Genomic DNA, 12,719 nt, shown 5'->3' on the forward strand with positions numbered 1-12,719 from the left:
TGCCAGTGTACTAAGGGCTGCTGGGTACTCACCACGTAGACGCCACTTAAGAGCGTCTGACAGAGAGATAGCCTCGCTCTGCACTACACTGGGAGTGGGATGGACAAGCTGGTGTTTTCAGGAGAGGACAAAGCTGGCCAGGTCACAACGTTAACGGGTGAACCTGCCGGGCAGGGTCTTTGTGAGCAAGCACGCACTGGGCCTTCTGAGACACTGCAGTATGCGGGTGTGCCGGGGGCTGCTATGGAGGCTAGAGAAACGCTTTCCCTGGAGGATGATGGGAAAGGAATTCAGTGAACTCTATGGGGTCTCTAGAAAGAGGACTCCCAGTGAACCAGAGATACAATGCCCCACCCGATTATGCAGGCTGGTCCACCCCTGCCAGGCTGCAGAACCTGCACCTGGTGCTGTGCTGTGGGGACCAAGGATGGCAAATTCTGACTTGTCCCGGCTATGCCTGCCCCCTGGTGGACATATCTATTATGGCACCCTTGCAGAGCTTGGGCGGTGGTTCCATTAGTTGCTTGGGAGTTCATCAAAGGGGTTTGTCTCTCTAGGGCACACTTGATGTCATAGGGCCGGGCTCTTTAGGAGAGCTGAGAACTCGGAGATGGAGAAAGACTTAGTTAGAAGACAGCAAAGGTCCCTCCAGCTGGCCAGAAAGGAAGTAGGCGGCCTGGTTGTGACCAAGAGCATCTGGTGTTCAGGAGTCTGGGCTGCTGGCCGCAAGTGTCCCTGCACCCTCCTGAATGCACCTGGAGGAGGCCTGAGCCTCTCCAGGACACACCCTCTACTCAAGATGTTTGGCCCCTCGCTCTGACCCCAGGACAGTTCTAACAGAGAGGCAGCAACCTCTCACACATTCCTGACACACAAAGACGGAGTTCATTGTTGAAGTAAAGTTGACAGAGGCCAGTGTAGATAAAGGTCTGCCTCAGACATAAAAGCGACCCGGGGTCCCCGGTGTTCCAAGGGTAACAACCTCCCTGGGGACCCATTAAAATACTTATGAGTGTATATATTATATATATATATATATATATATATATGGGGGGAGGGGCATAGGCACATGTGTCCCACAGTGTGAAGGTGGAGGTCACAGGACAGTTAGCCAGAGTCCAGTCTCTTATTCCACCATAGGAGTTCTGGGGTTCTAAGTTCTAGGTTCTAGGTTGCCAGGCTCGGCAGCAGGTACCTTGATCCATTTTACCAAGTGTGCTTGGAGATTTGGTCAACGTGAAGCCCAAGCAGGCCAGTGTGGTGGCCTGACAGCTGTTGTTCCTCACATGATGTTAAGGAGAAGGTGGTAGAATTTCTGATAGTCTCAGAAACATTTTTCTTTTATTATGTGTGTTGTGTGTGCATGCATGTTTACATGTGTGGGTGTATGTGTGCGCACAGGCAAACCTGACCGTGTGTGTGTGTGTGTGTGTGTGTGTAGGCTGATGTTGGAAGTCTTTCTGGGTGTCCCTCCACCTTATTCTCTGAGGCAGAGTCTCTCAGTGGAATCCCAGGCTTGCTGTTTGCCTAGGTTAGCCAGCTAGCTAGTTGCTCCAGGGAATCCTGATTCTGCTCCTAAATGCTAGGATGACAGGCAGTTGCTGTATTCAGCTGGCACTTACAGGGCACCAGGACTTGAATTTGCATTCTCATTCTTGGGCAGCAAGTGCTTGATCTGCTGAGATCTTACACCACCACCGCCCCACCACCCCCCACCCCCCCCACCCCCGCCTCCACGCCTTCTTTCCTGGGACAGGACGGCAGAGCCTGGTCCCCAGGAAGGCTGCTGTTTGTCTTGATCATGGGTGTGTCCACCATCTGACAGAGGAAACAGTGGCATATCTCAAACGACTGAATTTTCAGGGTCCTTCATTGTGCACAGCCTCCCTGACCTGTGACTCCGATCCTAGGCACCTCTCCTGTTCACAGTGTGCAGTTCAGGGCTGCCTAGTGTGCACAGAACCCCGAGTTCCATTCCCAGCACATGCAAACAGACTCGCTCCTATAATCCCAGCGCTTGGGAGGGGGAGACAGGAGGATCAGGGCTTCAACACCAGTCTTGGCTGGTGTCAGGCTGAACTACACAAAACTCTGTCTGAAAAAGGGAGAAGAAACTGAATATGGTGACCCACATCTTTAATCCCTGCATTGGGAGGCAGAGGCGGATCTGTGAGTCCATGGCCAGCCAGGATTACAGTGAGGGTGCCTAGAAATGAGGAAAGAGAGCGTCTTAGCTGTGTTTCCATTGCTGTGGAGAGACGGCATGGCCACAGCCACTCTTTTAAAGGGAGTGTTTAATTGGGGCTGGCTTACAGTTTCAGAGATTCAGTCCATTATCATTGTGGTGGCGGAAGCACTCAGGCATCATGGTAGCTGAGAAGTCTAATCTAGATCCATGGGCAGCAGGAAGAGACAGACACTAGGCCTGGCTTGGGCTTTTGAAACCTCAAAGTTCACCCCCAGTGACATATGTGTGCCAACAAGGCCACACCTCCTCATCTTTCCCAACTGGGGACCAAGCATTCAAACATATGGGCCTATGGGGGTTGGGGGGCATTCCTATGCAAACTACCACAGAAAGAAAGAAAAAGAAGAAAACTAAACTGCCTGAGGAAGACAGCTGCCCACAGAAGTGGTGATTTCAGAAGACATTTGAAGGTGAAAAAGAAAAATTGGGGGCTGGAGAGATGACTCAGTAGTTTAGAGCACTGGCTGCTCTTCCAGAGGTCCTGAGTTCAATTCTCAGCACCCACATGATGGCTCACAGCCATCTATAATGAGATCTGCTGCCCTCTTCTGGCCTGCAGGCATATGTGCAGGCAGAGCACTGTATACATAATAAATAAATAAACCTTAAAAAAAATTGGGGGACATGAAGCTGCAGTCCCTACTCTTGGGAAGCCCAGGCCAGAGGACAGAAAGTTTCAGGCCAGGCTTAGCTACATAGCAAGACCCCGTGTCAGAGTCATCCCCAAATTCATGGCCCAGGCTGGACAAATGGCTCAGTGTATACAGGTGCTTGCCACCAAGCCTTCAGTCCCCAGAACCCACATGGTGGAAGGAAGGAAAGAGCCAACTCCTTAGGCTGTCCTCTGACTGTCTGCCTTGTTTAAATACGCATGGCCCTCATAGGCTCATCTATTCGAATGCTTAGGCACTGGGGAGTGGCTCCACTTGAGAAGGATTAGGAGGTGTGGTCTTGGAGTAGGCAGGGCCTTTGGTGGAAGTGTGCCACTGCTGGAGGGCTTTGAGGTTTCCAAAGCCCAAGCCAGGCCCAGTGTCTCTCTCTTCCTGCTTCCTGCTGATCCAGATGTAGAATTCTCAATTCCTTCTCCAGCACCACGCCTGCCTGCATTCTGCCATGTTCCCTGCCGTGATGATAATGGACTAAACCTTTGAACTGTAAGCCAGCCTCAATTAAATGTTTTCTTTTATAAGAGTTGCTGTGATCATGGTGTCTTGTCACAGCAGTAGAACACTAAGATAGTCCACACACACACCATAGTACACTTGCATGCACACACACACACACACACACACACAAAATAAAAATATAAAAACAGGGGCTGGGGAGATGGCTCAATGGTTAAGAGCACTGGCTGCTCTTCCAGAGGTCCTGAGTTCAATTCCCAGCAACCCTATGGTGGCTCACAACCATCTGCAATGAAATCTGGTGTCCACTTCTGGCATGAAGGCTGAACACTCTATACATAATAAATAAATCTTCAAAAATATTTTTAAAAAGTGTAAAAACAAAAAAAAAAAAATCATGATACACAGATGACCCCTGACCCTCACCTTTGGTTTATCCTTGTATTTCTAGCTCTTGGGAGACTAAGTCGAGATGATGATTGTTAGAGGCTAGCCTGTGCTACATGGTGAGGCCTTATCTCCAAAACAAATCAAATGAACCATGCAACCCAACAGAGGTGACTGCCCTGGCATCCCAGCATGCACCTGTATCGCAGCCATGCTCTGACAACATTGAGGACAGCACGGAAGAACTGTGGGTGGTTCTTTCAGGTTATCTCTGCCACAGCAGTGCCGGGCTGCAGCGAAGACCCCTCTCGGCACGGGCCCAGTGTCTCCTCAAGAGAATTCCCAGAGGACCAATTGCCAGGTGGAAGCAGATGCTAGTTTTCAAAAAGAAAGAAGGGAACTTCTCTCCCTCCCTCCGGCCCCTCCTTTCCTCCTGCCCTCTCTCCCTTTCCCCTCCTCCCTCCTCTCTTTCTCCTTCCTTCCTTCCTGACAGGGTCTCATGCAGTCCACTTTGGTCTTATACTTGCTGTGTAACTGAGGACGACCTTGAACTTCTGATCCTCCTGCCTTCACTCACCAGTGCTGGTGTCACCTGTGTGTGTCACCGCCCATGGCTGGTGTACTTTTTACAAGTAATGCTCAAACACAGAAACACAGGAGGAGGCCAGGGGACAGGGCCCTGTAGGAAGAGAGTTTGCCTTGCACGAAACCCGGGGTTCATCCCTACACAATCTGGAGAGGCTGCCGTGTGCTCCAGGGGTGGAGGCAGGAGGATCAGAATTTCAAGGTCATCCTCTACTATGTTTTGAGTTTTACACCAGCCTGGGCCACATAAGAGCCTGTCTCAAACTACACTAAACTAATTAATGTTAATTTTTATCATTTATTTATGATGATGTGTGTATGGGTACACACAGGCCATTATACCCATATGGAAGTCAGAGGTCAACTCGTGAGAGTCTATCTATTCTCCTTCCACCGTATTGCTCCTAGGGAATTAACTCAGCTCAGACTTGGCAGCAAGAGCCCAGTGGGGCCATCAGAATAGCCCCCCCATCCCTTCACCCACTGGGCCATCTCATTAGCTCCCATGCCTTTTTTCCCCTCCCATTGTTTTTTTGTTTTTGTTTTTGTTTTTGTTTTTTGTTTTTTAAGACAGGGTCTCTCTGTGTAGCCCTGGTTGTCCCAGAACTTGCTCTGTAGATCAGGCTGGCTTCAGACTCAAGAGATCAGCCTGCCTCTCCCCGCTGAGTGCTGGGATTAATTGCATGCACCACCACAAGGTCTCTGCTTCTGTTCTGAAGCCCAGACAAACCCGAGGCTCAGACAGAAATCCAACAAACTGTAGTTTTTGCTTTGGTTACCTGTGGATGAAACAATATTGGGTGCTAGACTGTGATTTGGGGGTTTCGTGTCCTGAGGTAGATTTCTTTCCTAAGTGTGAAGCCCTCTGTTAGGTAGATGCCCAGCATGGAGACAGAAACTAAGGGGAAATGATCATATCTACCTGTCAGCAAGAAAAATGTATAACAATTAGCATTGGGAAGAAAAGTCGAGCCAGGCAGATGTCAAGGACGTGAGATGGTTGGTTGTCTGAGAGGCCCTAATGAGGGCAAGGCTGAGGGCCGGAAAGGAGCATCAACCACGCCATGAATTATGCATGGCCGCTGTTAAATATTTCATCCACTCTTAAGCATGGTTTATCTTAGCACAGCTAAATGAGGAATGAAAAAAATTGTTGCGGTCGGAAGCCGCGTCGGTCTAGTCACAGAACGGCCACCGAGCTCCAAAGACGGCGTTGCAGGGGCACCCTGGTGCAAGCGAGGGCCCGCAGGGTGACCTCTGCCTTCCGTAAGGTGAGGGCTGGCAGAGCGGCTTCACCTCCCCCTTCCGGCCCGTCAGCCTTCCGATCAGTACCATATTCTTCGGCTCAACATGCTGTTTTTAAGACTGTATGCAGTGTTCCTAAGGGGTCTGAGTTCCCCTGGGAGTCCCACAGTAAGTGGGCAGTCCAGCAGGACGTCTGCACTTGAGGAGCAGAGGCGGGAGGCGCCTGGCTCGCCTGGCCAGCTGCCCAGCCCGCCTGCTGTTGGCGCTTCTCCCTTTACCACGGATTTTCTCTGGCTTCCTTGGCTCTGTGTGCCCGGCTGTTGGAGGCACACGCCAGCCCCACTGGGCACGGGCACTGGGAACACAATCCAAGGCCTCCTGGGGAGGAGGGCACTGAGGCCAGCTCCCAGGGAACAGGCTCCTGGGGCAGCAGAGTCACACGGGCTTTCCTGTGCCCTTCTGCAGGGGCTGGGACCACAGTCGGGAGAGCTTTGCTTGTGTTGCGGGTGTGTGCATGCCTGTGCAGGAAGCTTAACTGCACATTCAAGTGGATCGTGTGTGTGTGTGTGTGTGTGTGTGTGTGTGTGGTGTGTTTTCAGAATTTACTGATCAGAATTGGGCTGGCTTAGCTGGTCTTATAAAGGCGCTTGCTGCCAAGCCTTATGAGCCAGGTTCCATCCCCGGGACCTACACAAAGGAGGAGAGGACTGACTCCTGCAGATTGTACCCCCACATGTGTGGTACAATGGCAAACGCACACAAATAAATAAAAAGCAATAAATTAATATTTAGGCCAGTGAGATGGCTCAGCGTGTAAAGATGGATTTATGTGCGGAGTTCAGCCCCAGAACCCGCTTAAAGGTGGCGGGGAAGACTGACATCACAAAGTCGTCCTGTCATCTACGCACACCATGGCATACACACTCTCCTCGATTAAAAGGCAAAACAATGTATAAATGAATAAATCTGGGTGGTGGTGGCACACACCTTTAATCCCAACACTCAGGAGGCAGAGGCAAGCACATCTCTGAGTTCGAGGCCAGCCTGGTCTACAAGAGCTAGTCCCAGGACAGCTAGGACTGTAACACAGAGAAACTTTGTCTCAAAAAATCAAAACCAACAAACCAAAACAAAATAATAAAATAAATGAATAAAAAAAAAGTGTGCCTGTGGTTTTGAGACAGGCATTCTTACAGAGCACAGGGAGACTGCTGACTCTCAATCCTCCTGCCTCAGCTTCTAGGTGACAGGATTACAAGTGTGGACTTCTATTCCTGCCAATGTGTATCAGTTAATCTATTCAGGGACTAGGGAGATGGCTCAGTAGTTAAGAGCACTGGCTGCTCTTCCAGAGGACTTGGGTTCAAATCCCAGTACCCACATGACAGCATACAACTGTCTATAACTCCAGTTCCAGGGGGTCTGATTCCCTCACACAGACATACAGGCAAAACACCAGGGCACATGAAATAAATTTTTTAAAAATTTATTTATTAATAAGGTCTCATGTAGCTTAAGTCAGCCTCAAATTTGTTATGTAGCTGAGGATGACCTTTGAACCCCTGACCCTCTGGCCTTTACCTCCAGAATGCTGACAACCAGACATGTACCAAAGTGCTGAGTGAACGCTGTGAACGCTGTGAACGTTGTGAACGCTGTGCTGGGGATAGAACCAGCACCCGTGGCTGCCGGGCAAGTGCGCTATCACAGCTGTAACTCCAGGCCCCGTGTGTTTTTACTTATTTTTCTGAATGTTTTGCAGTTATTTATGTACGTGTATGCAGGTGCATGTGTGCCGTGGTATGAATTTGAAGGTCAGAGGCCAACTTTCAGGAGTCAGCTTTCTCCTTCCACTACGTGGATCTGGGGGATCAAACTCAGGCATCAGGATTGGTGGCAAGTGTCTTGCCCTGCTGAGCCATCTCACCAGTCCCCTGTGGGTTTGGAGACCAGAGGGTTCCCTGTGACTCACCCAAAGAAGTGGTACCCTGTATGAGTCGTGGAGTTGTAGCCGCTTTCTGATTCCAACCGAGCCAAAGATCGCTCCCATCTCTCTGGGAAGCCACGCGGCTGGCTCTGTTGGCAGTGTTCGGCACCGTCCCGGCATCCTGGAAGGCAGGCACTCTGCCTTGCCCTCCGGCCCTCCTCACCCATGCTCTCCAGCCCTCTGCTAAGTTAATGATTGAGTTTCTGAGTCACTAAGCACACATTTGGACAGTCGGTGAGGGCACACACCTGAGACAAGCAGCTGAGGGCTGGAAATAGCCTGATTAGTATCTCCGTCCCTCCTGGCCAGGTAGCCTGGGAAAAAAGGTATGTTCTAGAAGAACTCGGTGGAGGCTGCATGCTTGCGTTGAGAGCAGTCTGCTCAGGTATTAGAAATGAAGGAATGAGTGCTATTTGCTCACGTCCTTAAGCATCTTGGGAATCCAGACGGAGAAGAAGGCTGTGCTGATAGGCATCGGTGGTTGTACTGGGTCCAGTGCCAGCGTCTCTCCTCGCAGATGACACAGCACAGAAATGCAGACTGAGGCTCTCAGGGGCTCATTGTCGGCATGCCTTCAGCGAGCCTTGCCCTGCTGTGGGGAGTGACTGGAGCCATCAGAAATGTTTCTGAAGGGCTACATTCCTGCACCTTGGTGACCTGCAGGCCAGGACTGTTCCAGACGACTGAGTTACGGCCATGAGAACTTCAACCATACTGGGGGGCTAGCCTTGTCTACAGAGCCAGCCAGTGACACTACCGCAAATGAATTCCAGTCTCCTGGAATGAGCATTCTCTCCTTGAAGTGGCGCCAGAGCAGACGGGGTAGAAAACAAACCCCTTGAGGGCTTATTAAAGCTAGAAACTACAGAGCCAAGGGTGCCAGTCAGCGCTACAGTGCTTGCCTAGCCTGTCCAAGTTTCTAGACTCGATCCCCTGTGGGGCAGGGGAAAATAGCCAAGTGTGGTGGCTCATGTTTCATAGTTCTCAGGACTTGAAAGTCAGAGGCAGGAAGATGAGGAGTTCAAAGTCATCCTGGGGTACATAGTGAGTTGGAGGCCAGCCTAGATGACAGGAAACCCTGTCCTAACGTCAGAGAGAGCAGGCGCAGCGGCTCAACAAATTAACAGGGGTTGGAGGGATGGCTCAGTAGTTAGGAATGCTGCTTGTTTTATAGAGGGCCCAGGTTCAGTTCCAGCATTCATAGAGTGGCTCATAACCATCTGTAACTCCATCCCTGGGATCCAAAGCACTTTTCTGATTTCTGTGGGCATCAGGCACACACACAGTATGGAAACATACACACAGGAAAAACACTTGTACACATAAAATCAAATTTAAAAATAAATAAAAATTAATGTGGGCAGCCTGAAGAGATGGTTCCGTGGCTAAGAACACTGGCAGCTCTTGCAGAGGTCCAGAATGTTTCGTAGGAAACTGTGGGTTTCTGGAATACCCCAAAAGTCAGAAGTGCAGACAGCCTTGGGCTGACACATACCCAAATGGTATTCCTGGAAGTGCTGAACCCCTATTCTGAAGGTTCAGGGGCCCCCATTTGTCAGCCCCATCCACCCTGTCCCATTCTAGCCCCAGGACATTTGAACCAGCAAGAAAACTATTAGCACTATAGACTCCCACCACTGCAGAGGGATGTTTACCTCTGTTACATACACATGTGTGTGGGTACCCACAAAGGCTAGAGGAGGGTGCTGGATCCACTGGAGCTGGAATTACAGGATGTTCTGAGCCACAAGACATGGGTGCTGGGAGTCCTCTGAAAGAGCAGCCTTGGTTTTCAGCCACGGAGCCACCTCTTCAGGCTGTATGTATGTATGTATGTATGTCGTCTGTTGTATTGAGACGGTATCTATACTTAGCCTTCTATCTATGAGTCTTGCACCCTGATGTAAGGGAATACCCCCCAAGGTTACACTGGGACATGTGTCCAGGTTAGGGTAATGAAGTCACTGGGCTGGCTTGGCTCAGGCATAGCGGGTCAAGGACACTGAATAGCAGAATAGAATCTGCAGGCCACCTTTGCCACCACAAGGCGGGGATCCTGTGCCTGAGAGAAAAGCTAACTGAATTCAAAAGCATAAGCAGGGAGGGTTGTAGTCACCAGCCACTCATGGCCACTTATCTCATGTGCATGTGTGTACATGCACATGTTCATATGTGACAGTGTGCATATACACAGGAAAACATACGTGTGCATGCCTAAGATTGACACTGAATGTCTTCTCAATTGCTTTCCATATTATTTTTCTTTTCTTTCCTTTTTTTTAAAAAAAAGATTTATTTATTATAGAAACAGTGTTCTGCCTGTTCTGTCTGCAGGCCAGAAGAGGGCCCCAGATCTCATTACAGATGGTTGTGAGCCACCATGTGGTTGCTAAAAATTGAACTCAGGACCTCTGAAAGAGCAGTTAGTGTTCTTAACTGCTGAGCCATCTCTCCAACCTCCCTTATTTTTCTTTAGACATTTATTTTTAAGAATTTGAGCTGGGTATGGTAGTGCACACCTTTAAATCCCAGTGCTCGGATGGCAGAGGCAGATAGATCTTTGTGATTTCAAGGCCAGTCTGGTCTACATAGTGAGTTCCTGTGCAGCCTACATGGAGAGACTGTCTGAAAACAACAACAACAACAACAACAAAGAATTTGTGTGTGGAGCATGCATGATACTGCACAGATGCAGTCAGAGGACAACTTGAGGGAGCAGCTTTGCCCTTTCATAATGTGGGCCCTGGGGATTGATGTCAGATTGTTAAGATGTGACAGCAAGCTCCGCTATTCACTGAACCATCTTGCTGGCCTCCAGCTTATTTTTGTGAGACAAGATCTCTCACTGTATCAGGAGCTGATTCCACCAGAGCGGCAGGTCAACTGGGCCTGTATAGCAGGGCTATACGGCCACACCTGGCTCTTTTTGTGGGTGCTGGGGATCTGAACTCAAGCCCTTGCACTTGTATGATGAGCTCCTTCCCGAGAGAACCCTTGCCTTGGCGCCCCATTTACTCTTTGGTACCGGAGACTGAACCTACAAATTCATGGATATTAGGCTAGATCTCTGCTACCGATGTCTCAGCCCTGTTCACATTTGAGAAGGGGTGTAAGTTGTCTAGGTTGGCCTGAATTTGCCATCCTCCTGACTCAGCCTAACCCAGGAGCTGGAAGGACAGGTCTGTGCTACTAGGTCTGGCTGGCAACCATCAGTCGACATAACGGTGGACATCTCCCGGGCGGGCTGTCTACATCACATCACTTTCTTTTCTTAAAGACAAGGTCTTGCTGTGCAGCCCTGGCTGGCCAGAACCTGTGCCTACCTGCCTCTGCCTCCTGAGTGCTGGGTTTAGGGTATGTGCTACCATGCCTGGCTATTTTTATAATTTTAAGGGTGTGTTTTGCTCATATGTGCACCATGGGCATGCCTGGTGCCTGTGGAGGTCAGAAGAGGGTGTCAGCCCCTGGAACTGGAGTTAGATGGTTGTAACTGCTGTGTGGCTGCTGGGAATCCAAGGCTGTCTGGAAGAGCAGCCAGTGCTCTTAACTGCTAAGCCATCTCTCCAGCCTCCACTATCTTTATCTTAAACATGCAGGTGTCATACCAGGCTGGGCCATTCTACACGCCTTGAAATCTGGAGCTATCAGACAGTGTCAGAACCCTCACCATGGGGTGGGTGAGGTGGCTCTGCCATCAAGCCTTGGGGGTTCAAGCCCTTCCACAAGTTGTCACTTGTAAGTGCACATGCACACTCACATTAATAAATACCGTTTAAAACTGGGCAGTGGTGGTGCACACCTTTAATCCCAGTACTCAGGAGCAGAGGCAGGTGGATCTCTGTGAGTTTGATGCCAGCCTGGTCTACAAAGTGAGTTCTAGGACATCCAGAGCTGTTACACAGAGAAACCCTGTCTCAAAAAACAAAAGCTGGGCAGTGGTGGCGCATGCCTTTAATCCCAGCACTTGAGAGGCAGAGGCAGGCAGATCTCTTAGTTCGAGGCCAGCTTGGTCTACAAGAGCTAGTTCCAGGGCTGGAGAGATGGCTCAGAGGTTAAGAGCTCTGACTATTCTTCCAGAGGTTCTGAGTTCAATTCCCAGCAACCATATGATGGCACACAACCATCTGTAATAAGATCTGGTGCCCTCTTCTGGCCTGTAGGGACACATACAAGCAGAATGCTGCATACATAATTAATAAATAAATCTTTAGAAAAAAAAAAGCTAGTTTCAGGACAGGCTCTAAAGCTACAGAGAAACCTTTTCTCAAAAAAACCAAAATCCAAAAACCAAAACCAAAAACCCAAGAACAGCAATATATATATATACATATATATACACATGTGTATTTATATAATTTAAATATATGTAATATATAAAACATTTTGAAAATACATATATATAATATATATAAAATATAAATATAAATATATAAATTAAAAACAGAAATCCTAGTCCCAGCCATTCAATTCCACAGGCCAGGAAATCTCACTGAACTTGGGATTGATTACCCCATCCCCACTCCCCCAAAACAGAGCCTCATGGCGCAGGCCCATGACCACCACACTGTTTACACTGGGGCAGCACAGGGCCATAGGAAATAATCACCAGGTCTAGGAACTCACCCACAAACAGCACTCAAGAACATTCATACCAGCCTCTGCAAGATGGCTTGGAGGAAAAAGTGTTTGCTGTTGAGACCACAGCTCCTGGAAACCCATGTCGTAGGAGACTTATTCCTGAGAGCTACCCATTGCCCTCTATATACGCTTGCTGTGCCCACCCACCCCTCCTCACAAAGTAAAGGATACATGGGCTCACAAACCAACCCAAGTTTCTTGGGACCCCAAGTCAAGACAAAGCCGAGTTCAAGGTCAACCTGTGCTATATAGTGAGATCTCAAAAAAACCAAGAGGCAATAGTGATGACACATGGTTTAATCTCAGCATTCAGGAGGCAGAGGCAGGTGGGTCTCAGTGAGATCAAGGCCATCTGGTCACAACCAAGTTCCAGGCCCAAACCAAAAGCACAAACAGGAGAAAAGAAGCCAAGGCTGGTGGTGTTTGCCTGCAATACCAATACCTGGGAATGGTGGGAGGGCCAAAAGCTAGTTCCATGAGTCAGCCTGGGGCTATGGGAAACTTT

This window comes from Arvicola amphibius, chromosome 5 (assembly GCF_903992535.2).
Source record: "Arvicola amphibius chromosome 5, mArvAmp1.2, whole genome shotgun sequence".
NCBI classification, from domain to species: domain Eukaryota; kingdom Metazoa; phylum Chordata; class Mammalia; order Rodentia; family Cricetidae; genus Arvicola; species Arvicola amphibius.